General features: G+C 40.8%; 1 protein-coding gene across 8 annotated transcripts in view; it reads right to left on the bottom strand.

Annotated features, from left to right (window-relative positions):
• ST3GAL6 (ST3 beta-galactoside alpha-2,3-sialyltransferase 6) overlaps positions 1–23109 on the bottom strand; it is a 76044-nt gene that overhangs the window by 33783 nt on the left and 19152 nt on the right. For 5 of the 8 annotated variants that reach the window (XM_036018016.1, XM_028504275.2, XM_036018017.1 and 2 more), the window contains exon 2: positions 18150–18306. The gene's annotated coding sequence lies outside the window, so the exon portion shown is untranslated. Of the gene's footprint in view, positions 1–18149; positions 18307–18413; positions 18639–23109 lie in introns of those variants that run through there. The other 3 variants (XM_036018018.1, XM_036018021.1, XM_036018019.1) reach the window with 3 other exon arrangements.

Here is a 23109-nt window from a genome sequence, read left to right on the forward strand (position 1 = left end):
CACTGTTTCAAAGCCAGTGGCTTCCCTACCACTTTCTCATGTTAGGTGAGAAAGAAATCATTCGGAACAAAATTTTAAACATCTACTCTGTACTGAAAACCTTTTTCCAGAAACATTGAAGAATATCTGCTTTCTCTCAGTAGGAAGTAGATGTGTGCCCTCAGACGTAAACGGTCACTCCCGTGCTTGAAATGACTGTTCAGTGCTGCACATTACAATTTTTACAAGTCCTTTTCTAATTTCATAAAAAAAATGAGAAAAAAAGCCATTAAAAATATTTCTCACACCCTGGCTGGCATAGCTCAGTGGATTGAGCATGGGCTGCAAACCAAAGTGTCGCAGGTTCGATTCCCAGCCAGGGTACATGCTTGGGTTGCAGGCCATAACCCCCAGCAACTGCACATTGATGTTTCTCTCTCTCTCTCTGTCTCCCTCCCTTCCCTCTCTAAAAGTGAATAAATAAAAAAAATCTTTAAAAAACAATTTCTCACATTCTTAACTTTAATACTTTAGATGCATCTTTGTGATTTTTCAATATCATAGCACAGGTAAATTCAGTTAACTACTTGCCTGCTTTTGTATTAAATGACAGTATAGTTCATTGCACATTGGTAGGCAGAAAAACCCTGACACAATCCTTTCTCAAATATAAAGGAAAAAAAACCTTTAGAGAATATGTGTGTGTGTGTGTTTAAAATATATATATATGTAAATATATATATATATTTTAAAACCTAAAACATATTTATTTGGCTCCCACTTTTACTTCAAAGACAGAAATAAGTTCTCATTTCCACATGCAATTAAATACAAAACCCCCCAAATGTATTATATATGGCTCCATAATAGATCTTCTATTTCAATGCACGTGACTTTAAACAGATATATTTTTCTTTGCACCTTTCTTCAAGTTCCTGGTGCATCTAGACAACTGCACACACCACTCTCTCACTGCTAACTGTTAACTTCAACTAAGGCAACACAGTGTAGAACGCATGAGACTAGTTGCAGATATTTCCAAATACGTAATTCCGCCTCCGTTTCAGTGGTTAAATAAGTATAAATGGAAATCTTAAAATAAAGCACTCCTTTGCCTTTGTAAGTAGAATACACTGAACAGAATTTAAACTTTCCTTGATAATGAAGGTCATCTTAACAAATGTCGTAATTGTGCTGGGCTCTGTCAGAGTTGGAACTACTGCGTGTGGAGGGCTGTTTGCTAACCTGTAAGAACAATCCAGTGAAGGCTGCTAACCTCGCCTCCCGTGCCGTACCTGTTGCTTAACACCGCTATGAAGACAGCCACCACCCCATGTGCCACTATTATAAATCAGTTAAGAATGAAGGCTAAGTCAGAGGAAAGCAAATAAACTAAATGAGCCAATTTTAGTATACACATACTTCTAATTTAGTATACACAATCCCTGTGAAATCAAACAACAGGGTTTACAGCCCAACTCCACACAGTTCCTGGCTTGGCAGACCTTAGGTGGTAGCATGCTTATCGGTTAGGGCACATGAGCTGTGTCTCTGGGCTTCCAGATGGACTGCCCAAAGCGACAGGCACAACACATTACACAAAATATGTGCTGAGTATGTTTGTGTATTTTATCATTGTCTGTTTTCTGAATGTACAGAATAGAAGAGAGACTGTTCTATAACATGAATGCTACTGGATTGCCAAACTGGACCCAGGACAGAAGTGGGATATTGCTTAGTGCAAACCCCACTTAGAGAATGTCTGATCAGAACCCATGTTCATTCTGACATAAATCAGCATCCCTTCCCCTGCCTCCCACTACATGCTGGGTCCCAGAACAGGCTGTTGCCCCGACCTGGTCAAGTACATTATTTCCCACACTTGGTAGTACTGTGGCTACCCCCTCCCCGCCCCCCTCCTTTTTACCCTATATAATTCTTTGGCACCTGCCAGGTGGGCGCAGGAATCTGTTTTGTCTTGCAGTTGCCCTGGACATATCTCCTATGTAAGTTTCCCTTAATAAACTCTATTAATTACCAGATTGGAGTGGCCTGCCCTCCACTTGTGAAGGTAGATATTTATTCTTAGAGCTTTCCCCTGAGTCTGTGTATACTGACAATTGGTGATCCAGCCAGGAGACCAAAGAAATGAGCTTGGGGGGGAGGGGGGAAGTATCTGCAGGGGAAACTGGTAAAAGAGCTACATTTAATTGGCTTACAGGAATTAAGCACTTATATAAATTAAGGATTGGGTATTCCAAAATTTTCAGAAGGATAGAAACCAATCAAAATGCTTTACAGGATCAAGAGATCTGGGAAAATACCTGGTATTAAAACTAGTTTAAGTTTGTTGGTTTAATTAAAAGACATGTCTTTACCTTTACTTTAGCTAAGGTTATAAATTGATCAGCAAAAATGATAACTTAGAATGAAGGCTTATTTTGTCTAAAGTCTCATGAAGTTTTGTGGGTAACCTAAACATAAATGTGAAGAACTGATAAATAGATTTAAGTAGAAAAAAAGGATTTTAGGTGAAAGCTTTAGCAATAATTGTAGAAGGCTTATGAAAAGAAATCTTTGGAGAAAAAAACTTTTAATGCATGGTCTGGCTAAGATTAAAATGGATTTAATTAAGTAAATTTAAATAGTATAAGTCAGGTCTTTAATTACTAAAGAAATCTTCTCAATAGTAAAAGCTAACCTTCTGCATTTGAAATGCCTGAGCTGACTTTCATCAAAAGGCAGCAGCAACAAAATCTGTAGACACTGTGGCACATACAGATAAAGTTCATCCTCCTTCTGCAAAAATGACCCCATCACTGCCAGATTTTTGCCATCCTGATGTCCTTGTAATATGACAATACTCTGCCCCGGAATCAGGAAAACTAAAATAGGTAAACAATGGTTGTCAATTAAATGAATAGTTGGGGCTATGGGGAACCCAAAACAGCCACTTGGCTCTTACAGGCTCACTGGAAAACCCCAGGCTCACTGAAAAACCCTGTTTCTCAGTGCTTGCATTCCTTCATTCACTTAGGGCATTTAAGCTGGACTTCATTCAGCGGCCACTCAGTGTGGGGTATCCATTATGTTCTTGTGTGGATATCTTCTGGAGTGTTTGGAGCCCTCCCCTGCTGCAAGGCTGATAGCCTCACAGTGACAAATCGTTAGAAAAATGGTTCCCACTTGGGGCGTACCATCTAAGTGTTCCCTCAATGTACTTAGCCCTACCATATGCCATGGGATGGTTGCTTTGAACTTCGCATTGTTTTCCTTCCTGATCTCTGTGAAATGGGCTCACTATATTGATGACATAATGTCAACCTGTGAAGATTTACTTCTGCTACAGAAAACCTTGCAGGCTCTACTGGCCACCTCCAACAGAGAGGATAGACAGTGCATACACGGAAAATTCCAGGTCTGCACACCACAGTCAAGTCCTTTGAAGTGGCTTGGTTGGGTAAGACCAACATTGTCTCTGAGGCTGTCACAGCCAAAATACTAGCCTAACCGATCCAAAAAAAAAAAAAAAAATGAAAGAGGTACAGGATTTTGTGGGAATTGTGGGATACAGGTAAGCATTTATACTCCACCCAGCATAATGCCTTCACCCACTGTGTCACCTAGTTAAGGGCATATGTGGGACTAGGGGGCTGAACAACAGGCTGCCTTTGAGAAGGTAAAAATACTGGTGAAACAGATTCAAGTTCTTGGAGTCTTCCAGGCTAGGTTCCCATCTGAGTGAGATGTCTCAGTAACTCTGAAAGGCACAGGCTAGGCATTCTGGCAAAAACGAAAGGGAAGAATGCCCCTTGGGTCTTGGTCCCAATTATAGAAGGAAGCAGATATCAGATACACCCCAATAGCACAGCAATTATTGACAATGAATGCAGTGCTCCTACAGGTGGAACCTCTTACCAAAGAGCAGCCAGTTACCATACAAACTTCCCTTCCCATCAAGGAGTAAACAGACAACATGTTCCACTGACCTGCCTCTCCCCAGCTCAGACTCCTACACTCACTAAGTGGCATGCTTGCTTACAACAGAGGAGCACTCTGCCCAAGAGTCCTTTTTCTTTAGAGATGCAGTAATTATTAGGCTCTGTTGAATGTACAGATCCTCCAAGTGCTCCTACTTCTATCCCCGAGTCTGCAAAGAAGGAATATGGGAAGTTCCAGCTGGAGCTTGGTGGACTACGGCTCTAGCCAGCATAGCCCATCTACCTAGAGGGCAGTTGCCATCCAACCATCCGCCAGTGCTATCTGGGTGGAAACAGGAACAAGGAGCTGAATTAGGAGTTGTCTGGGTGGTAATCATGCATGACCTTGACCACTGATGCTGTATACTAACAGGTGGGCCACTTTAAAGTGAGTAACTTTATGGTTTGACAATGGAAATGGAGGAGTGGACAATTATGAACACACCTTTATGGAGACAAGGTTTGGGCTCACAAGAGCATGATCTTGCCTCCCATATGCCTGACCAAGAGGCATCTACACCTCAAAGAAACCAGGAAGCAGATGGTCTGGCAAAAATACACACTTTAACAACTAGCCCATCAGCTGACATGACAGTTTGGGCACACTGGAAGAGTGGGCATGGCTAAGGACCAGCACTGCCTTTAAAAATGCAGTGACCTGGTCAATACAGTTGTTGAATGAGGTTCCATCTCGCATATCAGCAATTTTCAACCTTTTTCATCTTGTGGCACAAATAAACTACTAAAATTTTGCAGCACACCAGAAAACGTATTATACTTGCAGCCAATGTGACCAAAAAGGTTGGTATATATTTGATTCATTCACATCAGACAGCTACTGTTGTGTTGGTTTTGTCATTTTTTATTTGACAGTTTGAGGGAAAAGAGGTCAGTGCCCCTGACTAAATAGTCAGGTGTGTGTTTTAAAAATTCTTGTGGCCCACTGGCTGAAAATTGCTGCCCTATCTCACCCATAGGCAGCTGGGTAGGTGGAATGGAAAAATGGAGACCTTAAGCAACAGACTGAGTTACTAACTAGAAAACCCACTTTGTCTGGTGGATGAAGGTGCTTTCCCAAGCATTGATACATTTAAATGACTAAGCTGTGGGCCCCACTCCTCTGTACACCAGGCTGGCACCTGAGACTGAGGTGCCCAACAGGCTAAAGGGGTGGAAAACAAAGGACACAGCAATAGTCTCAACGTTGCCCTAAACCAACAAACCAGGATAAAGAGAGCACCAAGCCCTACAGTCTGTGGGATGTTCCCTGAGGATGAGTCAGTTACTTCACACCCATGGGTGGGGAGAATCTGCTCAGACTCCGGTGGGTTCATTACCCTGATGTAGTCAGGACGCGTGGAGACACACTCACATGGACTGGGACACACACTACTGAAAGAAAGGAGAAGTACCTCACGCCAAGAAGCACCACCTCCCTCGGCCAACTGCATGTTTAAACAACCTGGCCGGGTTCCCAAGACTGTGGCCACATTAACGACCAAAACTCAGGCTGCACGTGTAGTTCTCACAGCAGGAGAAGATCAATTCAAGTACCTACTAAATATTTTTCTTTCTGATCTTGGACTCTTGCTGTTCTGGTTGCATCCAGTTTGTCCTACATCATATGTCCGATTCCCTTAATAAACTCTCTTATTACCAGACTGGAGTAGCCAGCCAGTTTCTTTGGTCTTTGCCTGCCCTCCACTTAGGAAGGCAGATTTTTGCTGGGTCTACATGCATAAACAAAAAGTCATCTGTTCTTTTTTGCTATGCAGCTAAATGCATGTGTTTGGAGAAAGCCAAATTGTTATTTGGCCTATCCCGCATACAGCCCGTGCTGTATTCTTATTGGTCTGACAGGAAGATGCAATTGGGTGTTGCTCCAGCAGAAAGCCCAGCATCCGAGGATGCCAAAGGGGGCAAAGCATGTGACAGACATACAGGGCTGCTGCTTCCATCCCCTCGGGCCTGTGCCTCTCTTTCCACTTTGGTCTGTCTTCCTCACCCAGTGTGATGTACACTATCTTGATGTATTGTGGGGTATTTTAAATATCACCTTAAATTTATCTTGGTAAAAAGCAAGAAATAAATTACATAATATTTAGTGGGAAAAAAATAGTGTGGTTCTCTGTTTCTTGAGAAATCATTGGTAAAAAAATCTAAGTGATAGAGAGAATTAAGGCTTGGGACTGCCAGAGTAAAAGTTCAAGATAGTGAGGTATTTGGGGTATCAAACGCATCGCTGAAGTGGCTAATCGATGACTCAGAGACAGACAAGATAGCAGGCCCAGAGGGTGGCCCTTACAATGTGTTCAACAAACAGTAGCTTTCCTTCCTCCACGTGTGCTGGATGAACTGAGAACAGTCCAGGAACTGGACTCCAGCTCGGCACTAAAAGGCAATTCACTGTATGTGTGAGAGAGGTGACACCAGTAAACACTGCGCCAGATGCCATGCGCCATGCTTCATGATGACAAGAGAGAGCTATCAGCGCTGACTGGGCGCTGAGGTGGGCTTGGCTTGGCTCCTCCCTTTGACAGACCTCAGCAAAATGCTGGTTTTTTTCCATGTAGGTATCACACAAACATGAATGTAGGATATGTTTAAGGCTGTCCTGGAAGGCATTTTACCATGGGCCAAAACGGTCCCCAAACAACTACTTAAATACTCAAATTAAATACTTAAGGCTCTGCTCAGAATAACATCATTTATTCAAACACCCAACAAAGATGACACCAGTATCAGCAATTTTTAAAAAACATATTTACATCTAAGATAAGATAGCATGTGACCTAGAGAAAAAACTCAGCATTTACAATTCAGTTTGCTTACCAGTCACCCAAAACATATAGTTTGGGAAATTTATGTATTATTTTACAGACCTCAGAAGTTTGAGTAACAGACATTTTCATTGTTTTTCCTACACAAATGTTGTTTAGCTGAAAACAAAGTGTAAGAGAATGGTTTTTTTTCCTTCAAATAGTAAAATGAACCCAGTCTTCAAGAGCCACTGTATACACTTACATGAGGAAAACTTCAGAGAATTAGTCACCCTCTCATAGTTTATGAGCAGTTCAAAGTGTCCATATTCAAGTTGCAAAATAGCTGGACCAGCCACAATATCCTTGTGATAAACATATAGTTCCTCTGCTTGCTCATAGGAAAAAGCTTCCATAAACAAACAAATTCTCTAATTATATTTTATAAATAGAATGACCATTTTTCTTCAAGCAAAATTCTTCAATGGAAAACCAGATAGAATGCCTTTTTTTTTTTTAATTTTTTTCTTTAGATTTTATTTATTTATTTTTAGAGAGGGAAGGAAGGGGGAGGGAGAGAGAGAGAGACAGAGAGAGAGAGAGAGAGAGAGAGAGAAACATCAATGTGCGCTTGCTGGGGGTTATGGCCTGCAACCCAGGAATGTACCCTGGCTGGGAATCGAACCTGGGACACTTTGGTTCCCAGCCCGCGCTCAATCCACTGAGCTATGCCAGCCAGGGCTTGAATGCCTGTTTTTAAAAAAAAAATTATAAGGCCCTTCAATATAGCTTCATTTACTAAAACAAACAAGTTTTCCAGTTCTTGACATTAAATATGACCGACGCCAGCTTCCTGGCTGCAGCTGCTCCTAAAGCCGGGTTCTCTAAGACATGCTTTACAGTTATATCAGAAAAGCAATTATTCATCTGAAGTGTGAGCAGAGGGCCTCGAGGGAGAGTAGGACTCGTTGGCAGAGATCACACATTCATTTCTTCTTAAGTTATATGTAACACAATATATAAATAACCTACATATGTGTAAGGGAGCTCAGTCTTGGCCACAATCTTTTCTTCTCTTTAAAAATGAAAGTACATTTTATTTGTTCATAGAACACTGTATGCCCACTTCACTTAAGGATGAAAACAAGCTTTATAACTGGGTGTGGGGGAGTGCTCTCGATTACTGAGGGAACCGAAAGTTTCTGAAGTTAGTTGCCCCAGGTTTGTCCCAGTTTGAGAGACAGAAATAGACTTAAGATCTGACCACTTTATTCTCAGGGTTCTATTTCTGGTGCCATTCTGTCTCTTAAAATAAAAAGCATTAGGGGAACTCAAAAGACAACATTCTAATCTGGAACTTCCTGACAGGGCTCCAGTCAGTTACTGGTGCACTCGAAGTGGCTCTAGGGCCACGTCTCCAAGCGGACACAGCAGGTCTGTGGGTCAGCACTAGCTTGGGCTTGTTAACATTTCCTACTCGATCTGAATGTAAGGCTCAGGTAAGTGTGTTGAAACAAGCACCCTTCAACTTGGTTCTTATGCACACTAAAGTGTGAGAATTGCAGCTCTAGGACACTAGAGCATGGAGGGAAAGAACCGTGGGGGTGGTAATGGAGTTACTGAAACACGGAGACCACAACAGAAATTACAGTGCTTACCCTGCTGGACAGAAAGCTTTGTGACAGCAGGACTGTCTTGTCTATCATTTTATTTCCAGCACCTCTGATAAAACCTGTCACATAGAAGATGATAAGTACATAGTTGTTGAATACAGTTACAGATCCCATAACTACATGCCCATATTATTATTTTTTTATCCAAAATGCCTAGCACATGTAAAATGCCCAGTAAATAATGGCTGATTAGAATCATTGATATAAAAGTACTAAATTAAAAAATAAAAGAGCCCTGACCGGTGTGGCTTAGTTGGTTGGGTATCATCCCTCAAAGGGAAAGGTCACCAGTTCGATTCCCAGTCAGGGCACTTGCCTAGGTTGTGGGTTTGGTACCCGGCTGGGGTGCATACAGGAGGTAACCGAGCAATGTTTTTCTTTCACATCAATGCTTCTCTCCTTCTCTTTTTCCCTTCCCTTCCCCTCTCTCTAAAAATAAATAAATGAATAAATAATATGAGTGTTTAGTATGTACCAAGGCCTGTAATAAATGCTTTGGGTGAACTGTCTCATCTAACCCTCACAATTGTGAGGGGTGTGGTAAACTTACAATTCTCATTGTCAGATGAGGAAAACAAAGCTCTGAGCATAGCAGTAACTTTCCTGAGCTGATAAGTAGCAGAAACAGGACTCAAACCTTTGTCTACCAGACCAGAGCCCATGCCTCTCCCCAAACGTGAGCTTTTACAAATGCGCACAGGCCTAGCCTTCCAAAACCACACTAAACATTACAGAATGTTTCTCGAATCTGTCTATCCCACCAGCTCCTTAAGCAGTATCAATTCTAGGGGTTGGTGAAATGGAGAGAAAGGTTACAGTCACAAACTGTGCTGAAATTAAACTGTATTACGCCCAATCATGTTCTTCCCAATCCCATTCTTTTGGAATTGAGCAAATCCATTATTGTTTTCTCTGTGGCTCTGTTGAGTGTGTCACAGAGGTGAATCCCAACCTTTAGTATGCACTAGAGTCAAACTAGAGGGCACCTGGCTCTCTCTCAGTGCACGCTCCTGAGGCCCAGCGCAACCGCGGCAGCAAGGCTTATAGAAACAACCACACAAAAAATAACCTATGGAATGTCACTTGAAAATGGTCTTATTTTTATTTTAGGCTCTCCTGCTGTTTGTTTGTTTGTTTTCCAACAATCTACTATAAAAAAGTACGTTCGGCAATAATTCTGGAAGCATTTTTCTATCTACCACGTGTAAAAACCCTATGGGTATCTCAGTACCATACAACACCAGGGAAGAAAATCTTTCAAGTTCACTTGTCCAGAAGCTCAGCACATATGCACAGACCCATCCTGCCTGGCCTCTCTGCACCCAGTTTCCTTTAGATCTGGCTACAGGAGCTTCCTATGATGCTCACATGCATTGTCAGCCCCGCTCCAGGCTGTGGAACAGATCCTGGCCCAATGAAAGGGGGCCTGAGGAACCCCCCAGTAACAACTCAACAGCTTTGTCAGGTTCCTGCTGATTCTGTTAGGCTGGATAGATTGCAAACCAAGGCAGGGAAGGGGAGGAAGACCTGTCTCACTCATTCATTCAGCAGTCCTGAGTCTGGTCAGATAAGATTGCCATGTGTTCTGAAAATCACAAGAAAAAAATCCCATGAATGCCCAGGAAGGAAGCCCTTAAGATTTTCTATATACCATTTCCACTATCTGGGAAAGACAGCCTCTGAAACTGTATATTCATCCCAAGGTCTGGGAAGGGAGGAAGAGGGGAACCTAGAAGTCAGAGCACTCAGACTAGCTGGGTGCCTGCACGCAGCTTCATGCTCAAGTATATTTCATAAAACTTGCTATCTCATTTCCACAATACGTGTTGTCTCTGGCTTGAGTTCATCTCTCACAAACAAGACAAGAACTGAGGAGGGGGCATCCCCTAACTCAGGTCTCCCCAGTAACAACTCCACCCTGACTCTGGACATACCTACTGGGCCTGGGTTCCTGCTGCCAGGTCCTGGATTCAATCCTAGCTCTTCAATGTCTGCATTCTTCTCTTTCAGCCACCCTGGTAGCTCTACAGACAAACTTCAAATTCCTTAGTAACTAGAATCCTAAACCAGGCCTTCATCCATTCCGTCCCCTTATGCTGTTTCTTCTGTGACAGGTGTCCTGCCCTTCTGCTGCTCTGTCTCCTCTCACCCCTAAAACACTGCTGCTCAACAGTAACACCCAATCACTTCATCGTTGTGAAAAATAGAAAAGGACACCCCTCTGGCTCTACACAGCCCCATGGCCATAGAACTTGGCACAGGCAGGATTGCAGCCACAACCTTCCCCTTCGCCAGGTGCCTCTGTCCACACTCATCCCCTCAAACATACCAGGTGGCCCTGCTGGTGGTCTGTGTCCATTGAGCTCTGGAAGAGGCCCTTCTCCACTCTGGTGTCCACCACTCCTCAGCTCACAGTGCCCTACGCTCAAGACTGTCAGAACTTGGCCAAGAGATCTTACATCCTGCCTTCCCTCCTCTTTGTTCAAGGTCAGGCACAAATAACACACCCCCCCCCCCCTTAATTACAAAAGTATAAGCATGTAATTTTCTAACATAACAATATAACACTCAAGCACACCATATAACATTTTAGGTGAGGTGTTCAAATTAAAACTGTAAATTATTACACCCATATTATTACCCTACCAACTGCACTCGAGCAGGCGTTACTTCTGCCAGACCCTGTATGTATTACTTAGCTCATGACTATTCTCTGTAATCACATGCTCGTGTGAGTAATAGCTCCAGCTCTAGCTGTGCAATAATGTCTAGATTCCGGTCCAGCCTCATGGGTCCCCTAAGCCTCCTAGATGTAGCCACCTTCATATAGCCAAAGCCTTGACAGAGACACAAAGGACCCCCCCATGACAGATGCAGAGACCTCAGTCCTCTTCAACTTACTCACTACCCCTCTTTTAAGTGTGGTCCTTAGTACTAATTAGATGACCCAAAGGTGTCCATAATCTTATTGCTATACCAAGGACCTCCACCCGCTGGTACTGATAATCCTATAAATGACAGCACAGATCATTCAGTACTTACTAAATCCCCAGCACTGAACTAAGCCCTGGGCACACGTGATGAGGAACATGGGGGCATTATCAACCCCATGCTGGACATGCTTAATTCCCAGAGCAGTGGCCAGAATTCAAACTCAGGTCTGTCCAGGGTTTTTACTTGTACATTATAGGAAACTATAAACCTATACTTTTAAACTATAAAACTATGTTTTTAAACTATAAAATCATGAATGTAATATATTCACTTAATAGCTTTTAAAAGTAAAGCAAGAGAATGATATACAGTAAATGTATGCATTTACTAAAACATACTTAGAAAAACCATAATATGAAAAACTGTTTATTTCACAATTAAAGGGATAAATCTTAATGAATCAGTAGTCTGGCTGATGCAATTTTGTTAGAAGGACCTGAAAATGCTCAATAGGCCCTAGTTAAAGTATAAAATAGCATACATAAAATTAAGTAATATGCAATATTCCACCTGAAAAAGCTAAATTTAAATCTGAAGTGTTGAGCTATTGCTACTTGATACAAATTGAGAAGGTAAAAGTCTGACATTGCTGAGTAAATTAACAGAGAATTATAAGTTGATTTATGTGCCCTCCAAAAAAACTATTTGGATAATTTCAACAAGTTGAACCAACTGTAACACATTCTGACTGATTTCTAAATACGTCAATTTTTTTTTCTTTCTGCAAAGCAGAACATGTACAGTTAATTTACTTTCTCTCCTTTTCCCCAGTTCTGTGAAAACAATGAGATGCTGCTAGTTTCTACACACCTACACGAGCACTTTTCTCCTTTGGTCTGTCAAGAAAGCCAGGGCTGTTGCTAGACTTCATCCTTAGCACATGCAGGCAGATATTTTCACCTAATTAGAGCTAAGCCTTCACTGCCAAAGTAGAGGACTGAATCCTCCCCTGAAAACTGGGTGTGCTCACTGCAAAGAATAGAAAAAGGAGAAAAATGACATTTTGGCAGAATCTGGGTGTTTTAGTAGCACAGCGGGACACATTCAAATCATCCCACTAACAGCATACTACACTGGGCGATAAAAATAAATGAACTGAACTTCCTGTTTTTGAGATTTTTCCCTTTAGATTCAGTGGCATTGAAAATACACAAAGAAGTTGTTAAGGGAACTTCTTATGTTCCTACTGTTCATTCATATTTTCTGCCAGACTCCCATTTCTTCTCCCAGAGTGGACACTTTCTCTATTTCCTTATATTAAAATCCCACTAATAAGATGGCCTCCAAGAAGTATTAGATAGTGTCAACAGTTTCATGATTATGGCCAGTTTTTTTCAATTAACTTTACCAAGATAAAAATTTTATACAATAAAATTAGCCACTTTATCATGTATAGTTTGGTGAGTTTTGACAAATGCATATAGTCATGTAACCACCACCAAAATCATATTAAACATTTCCATCAACCCCTGTTAGCCGACTTCCTCCCCCCATTCCTGTCTCCTAATCTGTTTACCACTGTAGTTTTGCTTTTTCTAAAAGTTAAGTATAAATGGAATCATACAATATATTATCTTATTTATGGCTTATTTCAACTAGTATAATGCTTTTGAAAAAAAGTCCATGTTGTTGCTTCTACCAGGAAAAGTCCTTTTTATTTCTAAGTAGTATTTCATTGTGCAGCTATACCAGAGTTTGTTTATCATTCCCGCAGTTAATGGACATTTGGTTTCTCCTCAGTTTTTGGTTACTGTAAATAAAGCTACATTGACCATTTAAGTACAAGTCTTCAGGTGGGCATATGTCTTCATGGGTCATATAGTAAATGTATGTTTAAATTTATATGCAAATTTTATATTGCATTCTGATGCCTATTTCTAACAATAGATTTGCTTCAATGCCTCAGTTAAAAGAAAAAAGGCCCTACCTATAACAATTCAAATTACTGACACAACTGAATAACACAAGCCAATGAAAGAGGTAAGAAATGATTAATCTGTTAATAATATCCAGCACTCATCTACTTCAGAATATAGGGTACAGAGTTCACAGTCTGGTGAGGGAGCCAAGTTACACTGTTTCAAAATGAGTGTCTGTTGTGAGAATAAAAGCCAAATGTCTTAGACCCCTGCTACTCAAAGTGTGGCCCACTGGCCAGCAACATTGGCATCACCTGGGAACCCAATAGAAATGCAGCATCTCAGCTCTACTGCTTTATCCAGTGAGTCAGATCTGCATTTCAACAAGGTCCCAGGTGATCTGTGTGCTGGAGAAGCACCCCTGGAGGTCTGAGGAGAAAAGGAATTACTGCCACTAAGAGGATCAGGGCTTCACAAAAAGTTTTTCAGAGGAACTGAAGCTCATTCTAAATTCCATGCTAGCTCTTTTTTATTATTATATTTTATTGATTATGCTATTACAATTGTCCTGATTTTTCCCCTTTTGTCCCCCTCTACCCAGCAACCCCCACTCCCTCAGGCAATCCCCCCACCATTGTTCATATCCAGGCATCAGTCATGTTCCTGGGCTGCTCCATTGCCTACACTGTACTTTACTTCCCCACGGCCATTCTGTGACTACCTATTTGTACTTCTTAATCCCATCACCTCCTCACCCAACCCCACACCCATCTGGCAACCATCAAAATGCCCTCAGTATCACGGATTCTGTCTCTGTTCTTATTTGCTTAGTTTGTTCTTTAGATTCAATTGTTGAAAGATTTGTGGGGGGTTTTTGCCATTTTATTGTTTAGAGTTTTGATCTTCTATTCTTAAATAAGTCCCTTTAACATTTCTTATAATAATGGTTTGGTGATGATGAACTCCTTTAGATTTTTCTTGCCTGGGAAGCTCTTTATTTCCTTTGATTTTATCTCTTTTAAAAGTCCTTTGGGCTTGATCTTCTAAAATTTCCACTCAACAGAATTTTCTCTTAAGAAGCTAGTCAGACTCTCTGAAAAGTAGCGAAAACTTTCCTTTGCCATTGTAGGGGATGTTTACAGTTTCTTTATAAATTCACTAGACATTTTCCTTTGTATATTGTTTTCTTATCTTCCATTTATGACCAGTGTCACTAAGACACTGCTGGTATGTCTGAGAGGAAATACAGAGCAGTGGGCAAGAGTAGGTTTACAGTTGTTTTTGTGGGAAAAGAAATTAATTGATAATACGGGAATGAACTCCATCTTTCGAGTATTCGCAACTGTAAATCTATTTTGCCCCGCCTGTGTAGAGGACTCATTTTAGATCATACCTACAGGGCGCAGACTTCATTCTGCATCACCCTCCGATTCACCTGCAAGTTTTAGCCAAAGCGCCAGCCAAACCTCTACCAATTTCCAATTATTGCTATTCGCAATTTCCACCCAAGCACAGCGGATCTGAGAGCTGGAAAACCTCCAAGGATTCAGGGCATTTAATCCAAGTAAGGTCTTAAGTCACCATATTCCAGGAGAGGCAGCCAAGCCTTAGAGGAATTTAAAACCTTGCCAAAGGTTACCTCACTTAGAAGCAGCACTGTCTGTAGCACAGCGGAACACTTTCGTGTGGCTTCCCCTGCAGAACATTCCAGTCTCACAGTGAGTGCGCGACAACTGCTCGTCTTTGCGTCGTTCCAGTCCTCTCTGCTCTCTGTGGTCCTGAACCACCTCCCTCGGGTGGCACTGCTCCAGCCTGGGTCTCACCCTCTGACTTCTCGTCCTGGGTCCTAGGTCTCCTCTTCCTCGTCAGCACACCTAAATACAGGTGTTCTCAAGCTCTTATCTTCATCCGATTTCCTAAACCCATGTTCACATGACTTCTCAGCTACTAGCAATCATTTCTGATCTTTCTTTCCTTTCCTTTCTTTCCTTTCTTTCAACATGTTGCACCTGGCATGAAATCCTCTACGCCCAACTCTCACATTGTCACCCACCCCACAGGGGCTTTCATTGTCTGACAAATACACATAAAATCACTTAGTCTGGCACTGAACACTTCTATCAGCTGTTACTTCTTCTTCTCATCTTATTCTTCAATTTATTCTTTGTAGGTAGCAGCATAATTAGGGTCAAGGTTGTCTGCTTGGCTATCAGCCCTCAGGTTTGAGCCTCAGCCCTACTTCTGACGGGTTCTATGACCCTGGGAGGTGGCTTAACCTCTTTATACCTCAGTTTCCTCTCCTATACAATGGGAATAATGGTGCAACCTAATAGAGCTATTGTAAGTAGTAAATACAGAGCACTTAGATATATGTCTCCCACATGGTAAAGACTGTCCTAATCTTGTTTTAATTCTTCTTTTAAAAATAATGAAGTATTGGGTTGGCCAAAAAGTTCATTTGTTTTTTTCTGTAAGAAGGCTTGAGTAGTGTTTATTTGTCTTTAACTTCATGTGAAACAATTTTGTTAGATTGTATTGTGACACTGTCATATCAGTGTGCACATTAAAAAAAACTTACCAAAACTGGTGAATTTTTATATAGCAATTTTAATATTAAAGATGGAAGAAAATAGACAAGATTTTTGGCATAGTTTGCCTTATTATTTCAAGAAAGGTAAAAATGCAACTGAAATACAAACAAAAAAAAAGATTTGTACAGTGTAAGGAGAAGGTGCTATGACTGATTGAATATGTAAAAAGTGGTTTGCAAAGTTTTGTGCTGGAGATTTCTTGCTGGGCAATGCTCCACTGTTGGGTAGGCCAGTTGAAATTAATAGTGATCAAACTGAGACATTAATTGAGAACAATCAACATTGTACCACAGGAGATAGCCAACATACCCAAAATATCCAAATCAATAAAGTTATTGGTAAAAGTGACAAATATGTCTTTTATTTTACAGAAAAAACCATATGGACGTTTTGGTCAACCCAACATTAGCTGCCCATTCACCAAGACCTCATTAAAAAACTATATAACATCCTTAAAAAGATCCTGAAGAACTTGAGGCATTGTGTGAATAATAGCCTCAGAAAAACTAAGCTTCCATTACTATTGCTAGCTATTATTTCTGCACATTCATTTCAACATTCTAAAATATCTGTGATAGGAAGCCGTATTTATCTTTTTCTGAATGTGAAATGAAAGTTGTTCAACATAGCAATAATTCACTAGCAAAACTTGTCTTAGAATTAGACCCTATTTCTGGCTATAGGACCCATACCTTTTTATGTTTTTCATAATAAAACTGCTCTGAATCCATAAAAACAAATAATCTAAATTTGTAATCAGCATATCAAATCGAAGCAAAAAAATAAAATCAAGAACTCTACAAATAGTTTGAGTTGTAGAATGGGTTTCATCTTTCACTGTGCTCTGGATTCATTCTGTTGAGAAAGATTCAAACGTTGTGTTCCAGGCTCAGAAGCAAACACCAGGGTCAATCAGCAATGTCTAACAAGGTGAAAGGAGCTGACTATTCATTGCCCCTAGACTACAGAATGAAGACAGAAGAATAACCGCTGCAATGGACAGCAATAAAGTGTTTAAATTTTCTGAACACTGTGTGACGAAACTATTTTAAATGCTTTAGATGAATAATCCTTTTAATCCTCAAAACCACCCTTTAAAAGAGGCACTAACTGGCATCCCTATCATACAGATGAAGCCCAGAGAAGTCATAATGTACCCAAGACCAGCCAAATAGTAAGCAGCTGAGATTTGAACCCAGGCACACACCAGAATCCATGCTCTTCACAATTATGCTATGAAGATTCAAAACATTTCCATGTTCTAGATGCCAGGAGATGTAAAGATGGACAGGAAAGTCAGTTCCACAAATAACTAAGATGATTAGAGCCCAGATTCCACTAAATTACGATGTTTCTGTCAGTGAGAAACCTGAAGATCCAGCCCTGCGTCCAGCCTAGGTTCACGGTTTCAGGAGTTCAGCAAGCCCTGTGGCTCAGGTCACTGGGGGAAGGCTTTACAACCACTCACAATAATTTTGGTTTGAATAACGAAACAATCAAAAGAATCTCAAGGACTAAATCCCAAAACCATTATAAAAGTCCACATTTGCCAGAACCACTGAATCATGAATTTCTCAGTCAATAAGTGCCCTTCACAAAATGATTCTCAAATAAAACAGTAATGAAATAAGTCCACTGCAAGGATAATTGCTCTCTGACAAACCTTAACAAACCAGGAAGACTGTATGGATTCACTGGTAAAACATCAAGCTAATTCTGGGTAGACATTTGAGCTCCAGAGCATTCTCAGAATAAACTTATAAATTGAGGTTCCAGGGATACTAAGGAGAATATAGCTCAAAATTATATTAAAGTACTTTAATAATAAAATTATTATTAACAGTAGCATTTAAAGACAGCAAGGTAATTAAAGTTTATTCTACTGAGAAAAAAAAGGCACAGAAAGGCTAAGCATCTTGCCCAAAGTTATACACAGCTTCTTAACTGCAGTTTCTGTAATACTTGTGATTCATGTAACATTCTATTTTCAACTTCAGAATTTTCTTACTCTTTCACTTCCAGATTGGTTTAAAATAGTTCCAATAAAGGCCCATTCAGACTGAGAATAAAAATAATATTTAAAACTTCCACAGCTCAACTTTGGGGTATGCTCTAGTAGAGTCATTGGTCATATTAATAGTTTCACAGGCCCTTTGGCCTCATGTTAAACTCACAACAGATAAGCAGACAGTGATATACAAAGGAGAGGGTATTCTAAAGTCAGCTGCTTGAAATAGAAACATTGTATCATTGTATATGAACATTTCAAGTGTCTAAGCTTACTTGAGACAATGGCAGTGGTGCCTTTGCTTACCTGCACTTTTAAGAAATCTGTTTCCCAGCGGCCCTCTGGTCCTGAAGGTGAAGGCTGTGGAAAGCGTGCAGGAATTTTCAGGAGGCTGTCTGCGAAATTGTTGTACCACTACAAATTATCCAGGACAGAGGCTGTGCTGCTTCTTCTCTGGCAAGATCTGAAATAAAACACAGAGACAGCATGTTTGTAAGAGTGGCTCGGCTACCCAAGAAAAATTTTAATCCATTAGAAACATTTAAATAAAAGTACTTTTATTAAACTCACTCCTGATCCTTCCTAAAATGTTTTACAGGATAATGAAGTTACCAAAAACAAAACAAAACAAAACAAAAAATCCAACAGCAAAATCAGCAATATACAAGTATATTACATTACTGTAGTTCATGACTGGTTATCCACAGGATCCAGTTCAGTCTCCTTAAAAAAAAAATAACATATCCAGCTCAATTAATCCAAAGCAACCTGGTAATGAAAGAACCATCTGTCTTATTTTTCAGCTTCTCTCCACACATACACACAGCTTTATTGTTAAATGTGGAGGTGAGAGGTGGAGCTGTTGCTCCGAAAACTCTCTGAAGGGGAAGGGAAGGGAGGGGATCGAGAATGAGGAGGAGGTCAAGGAAAATGAAAGCATCAAGAAGAAAGCAGCAAGAGAAAGAGTGGGGAAATCAGTAAAAATAGGAACTAGTTTAAGAATGTGCTGTGGCCACTTTCTCAAAAAATTTTTGAAAAAAATCTTTAAATGCTCCTGCGACAGCTTGTCTTATATGAGACTAACCAAGATACGAAAACCACCATCAACAGCAAGACTTGCAGCTCTGCATTTCCTGTGCTGGCAGAAATGGTTTTTTTTTTAATTCTTGAGAAACAAATATGAAAACCAAAGGTTTTACGTCAAAGGTTTTATTTCAGAAGCCACCTATGAACTCTAAATGTTATACAAGGAAATAGTTATGTTTTATTATGAAAATCATATAGTAACATGAAAAAACGTTTAGATTTTACCAAGAAAGAAAATTTTCAAAAGCTGAGTGCACTAACGTTATTTCTACATGTTTGATGTGCGTGCAATACATTACTGAAAGCCGCTAAAGAAAAACATAATCAGTTCATGTGCTGATTTGTGGACTAAAGCAATTTTTCTCTGAAAAGTTTAAAAATCTTAATCTCAATCTAAAATCTAAATCTTAAAACTAAAATCTTAAAATTTAGAAAAACAGGAAAATGCTTATTTTCACATATTTCTACATATGCACTTTTTGTTGTTTTTTAATATATTTTATTGATTATGCTATTACAATTGTCCCATTATCCCCCATCAATCCCCCTCCATCCTGCACACCCTCCCACTCACATTCCCCACCTTTAGTTCATGTCCATGTGTTATAAATTCTTTAGCTTCTACATTTCCCATACTATTCTTGCCCTCCCCCTGTCTATTTCCTACTTACAATCTATGCTACTTATTCTTCATACCTTTTCCCCCTCTCTCCTCCTCCCAATCCCCTGTTGCTAACCCTCCATGTGATCTCCATTTCTCTGGTTCTATTCCTATTCTAGTTGTTTGCTTATTTTGTTTTTGTTTTAGGTGTGATTGTTAATAATTGTGAGTTTGCTGCCATTTTACAATACATGTTTTTTATCTTTTTTCTTATCTTCTTTTTCTTAGACAAGTCCCTTTAACATTTCATATAATAAGAGTTTGGTGATGATGAACTCCTTTAACTTGACCTTATCTGAGAAGCAGTTGATCTGCCCTTCCATTCTAAATGAAAGCTTTGCTGGATAGAGCAATCTTGGATGTAGGTCCTTGCCTTTCATGACTTGGAATACTTCTTTCCAGCCCCTTCTTGCCTGCAGGGTCTCTTGAGAAATCAGCTGACAACCTGATGGGAACTCCTTTGTAGGTTACTGTCTCCTTATCTCTTGCTGCTTCTAGGATTCTCTCCTTCATTTTTACCTTGGCTAATGTAATTATGATGTCCCTTGGTGTGCTCCTCCTTGGGTCCAACTTCTTTGAGACTCTCTGAGCTTCCTGGACTTCCTAGAGGTCCATTTCCTTTGCCAGAATGGGGAAGTTCTCCTTTATTATTTGTTCAAATAACTTTTCCACTTGTTGCTCTTCCTCTTCTCCTTCTGGTACCCCTGTAATTCAGATGTTGGAACATTTAAAGATGTCCTGGAGGTCCCTAAGCCTCTCCTCATTTTTTTGAATTCTTATTTCTTCATTCTTTTCTGATTGTATGTTGTTTTCTTCCTTCTGGTCCACTCCATTAATGTGAGACCCAGATTTGTTTCCATCACTATTGGTTCCCTGTGCATTTTTCTTCATTCCAGTTATTGTAGCCTTCATTGTTTCATCTAATTTGCAACCAAATTCAACCAATTCTGTGAGCATCCTGATGACCAGTGTTTTGAACTGTGCATCTGATAGGTTGGCTACCTCTGTTGCTTAAAAGTATTGGTTCTAGGGCTTTCATTTGTTCTTCTGTTTGAGCCATCTTTTGTTTTGTTTTGTTTTTTTGTCGCATCTGCTCTGTATGAGGGGCGGAGTCTTAGGTGTTCACCAGGGAGGGTCAGCCCAGTCGCTGGGTTGTGACGCTGTATGTGGGGGCAGGGTGTGTGAGGGAACAATGGCGCTTGCTCTGATCTCCGTTGGCCTTCAGTCCCTTCTGCCGCTTCCCTCAAGCAAACTAGGCCTTTCTGGTGCTAATTCTTGTGTGGGTGGGCTTGTGCACCCTTTGGGTCTTTCCAACGACCTCTCCTGTGAGGCTGGGAGTCTCCCTGTGCCTCAACCCCCACAGGTATTTTCAATCAGTGCCCCGAGGCTCTATTTCCCAGCGCTGGGACCCTGGGACTGCCCGGTCAGCCAGCCGCCTAGCATGCAGTGCCTTGCTTCACAATCGCTGCCTTGTGGGGTCTGCTCATTACCACCCCTCGGCTGGGGTATGCCAGTTGCTGCTTGCGCACCCAGGGCCCACCCACTGCGGTCTAGCGCACTGGGGATGCCTTATGCGGGTCCCAGCGCTCTTTGTGCCGCAACCCCTCTCTGCCCGACTGTCCGACTCCACCCCTCCTGCCCGTCTGGATGAACATGTTTATTTTAACTTCTTGGTTGTCCGACTTCCATATAGTTCAATTTTCTGTCAGTTCTGGTAGTTATTCTACTTCTAAATTATTGTTGTCCCTATCTTGGTTGTGCAAGGAGGCACAGTGTGTCTACCTACACCTCCATCTTGGCCGGAAGTGGTCTGCACTTAACTTTTGAAGTGCTAAGTAGTTGACAAATTTATAAATTGTAAAGCGGCAAACCACCTTAGGGGCCAGGGGCCATTGTTATAACAGAAGTCTCCCAAGTCTCCACCGTGACAGACTTTTGAACCTAAGGAAATTATGGCTAATGATAAGTGGGCCTCAGCAGCATTCTGCCTAAGTGTATACAAATACAGCTCCTAAGTTTCTACCTTCTGCCTACTGTTCTTCATTACCAGCTGATGTAAAGGGGTCAATCACAATATTGAACTTGGAAGTGCCCTTTTAAGATTTTCTAGTCCAAGTCAGTGAGTAAAGAAACCTCAGTGCTCTACCAGGAACAAATGGGGGAAGTGGGATTTTGTTACACTTGGAGAAGTTCAGCTCAAGGGAGGAAATAAAAAAGCCCATTCTTGTGTTTAGATGGTCTTCATAAAGAAGAGGCACTAGCCAGGTTCTGAAGGCTACCAGTGATTAAGCCAGGGCCAGTGAACGCAACATTCAAGAAGTTAGCTTTGAGCTCTGTAAGGAAGAGCTTGTTAATAGTTAGGCTGCCTAAAGATAACTACATGCTGCTTTGCAGGATAATGAGTCACTTGTTACTAAAAATATTCTGTTTTAAAAACCACTTAGGAGGGATTTGGAGATCAGTGCTTAATAAACTTGAATATTCATTAGCATCACATGAGAATGTGATGAAATCACATTCTTGTTGAAATTTGGTTCAGTAGGTCTGGGGGGCCTGAAAATCTGCATTTCCACAAGCTCCCATGGGATGCCAGTGCTGTGGGTCAGAACTGTGAGTCTTGTCAAGGCTGTAGCTTGATTACAAGCACTAGAATGTTATTTAAACCAGTGTTTGCCAAAGTGCAGTCTTCAACCAGATGGCTTTAAAAGTCCTCTTTACCCCTGATTTGGGGGCAGATGATTAATAAATAGGTTAACTGGTTATAAGCAGGGTTTTGCAAGTGCACACATTCAAGTGTCCAAAAAAAGGTATCTTAGAATCTTGCAGGACTGGCCAGGTCATACTTCTGAGCAATAACTAATTTTGCACAATTCTAAGGAAGAGATAAGATGTTTCACTTCTATTTTTTAATACTTAACTTTTTCTCTTTTTTATTTTTTTAAAGATTTTATTTATTTTTAGCGAGGAAAGGGAGGGAGAAAGAGAGAGAGAGAAACATCAATGTGCGGTTGCTGGGGGTCATGGCCTGCAACCCAAGCATGTACCCTGACTGGGAATGGAACCTGCGACACTTTGGTTCACAGCCCGTGCTCAATCCACTGAGCTACACCAGCCAGGTATATTTTTAATGGTGCTCTTACTGCAAGTTTGGCAGATAAATAAGCATATTCTGATGAATGAATGAATGAATGAATGAATGATGTATGAATATATGCATTCAAAATGCAATTATTTATGATGTCAGTATACTACAGTTAACAGTAGGGTGAGACAAAATATAGCTACAAAGTAATATTTCCCAGTGATTTGTGTTATAAAATCTCCAAAGGTGGGGAGGGGGAAAGTCTTCCAAGGCTATAATTTGTAGGGTGCTTTATCAAGGTAGAGCTTTGCATTATTTTTCTAACCTGGTAATTTCACCTCCCTACCACCCATCTGAGTCATAAAAATTCCTTCAATGCTTAGAAAGTCCCTGTCCTTGCTTGCTCATATTTTTGCTCTGCTTCCCTACTTAGCTAA

Source organism: Phyllostomus discolor, chromosome 2 (assembly GCF_004126475.2).
Source record: "Phyllostomus discolor isolate MPI-MPIP mPhyDis1 chromosome 2, mPhyDis1.pri.v3, whole genome shotgun sequence".
Classification (NCBI taxonomy): Eukaryota; Metazoa; Chordata; class Mammalia; order Chiroptera; family Phyllostomidae; genus Phyllostomus; species Phyllostomus discolor.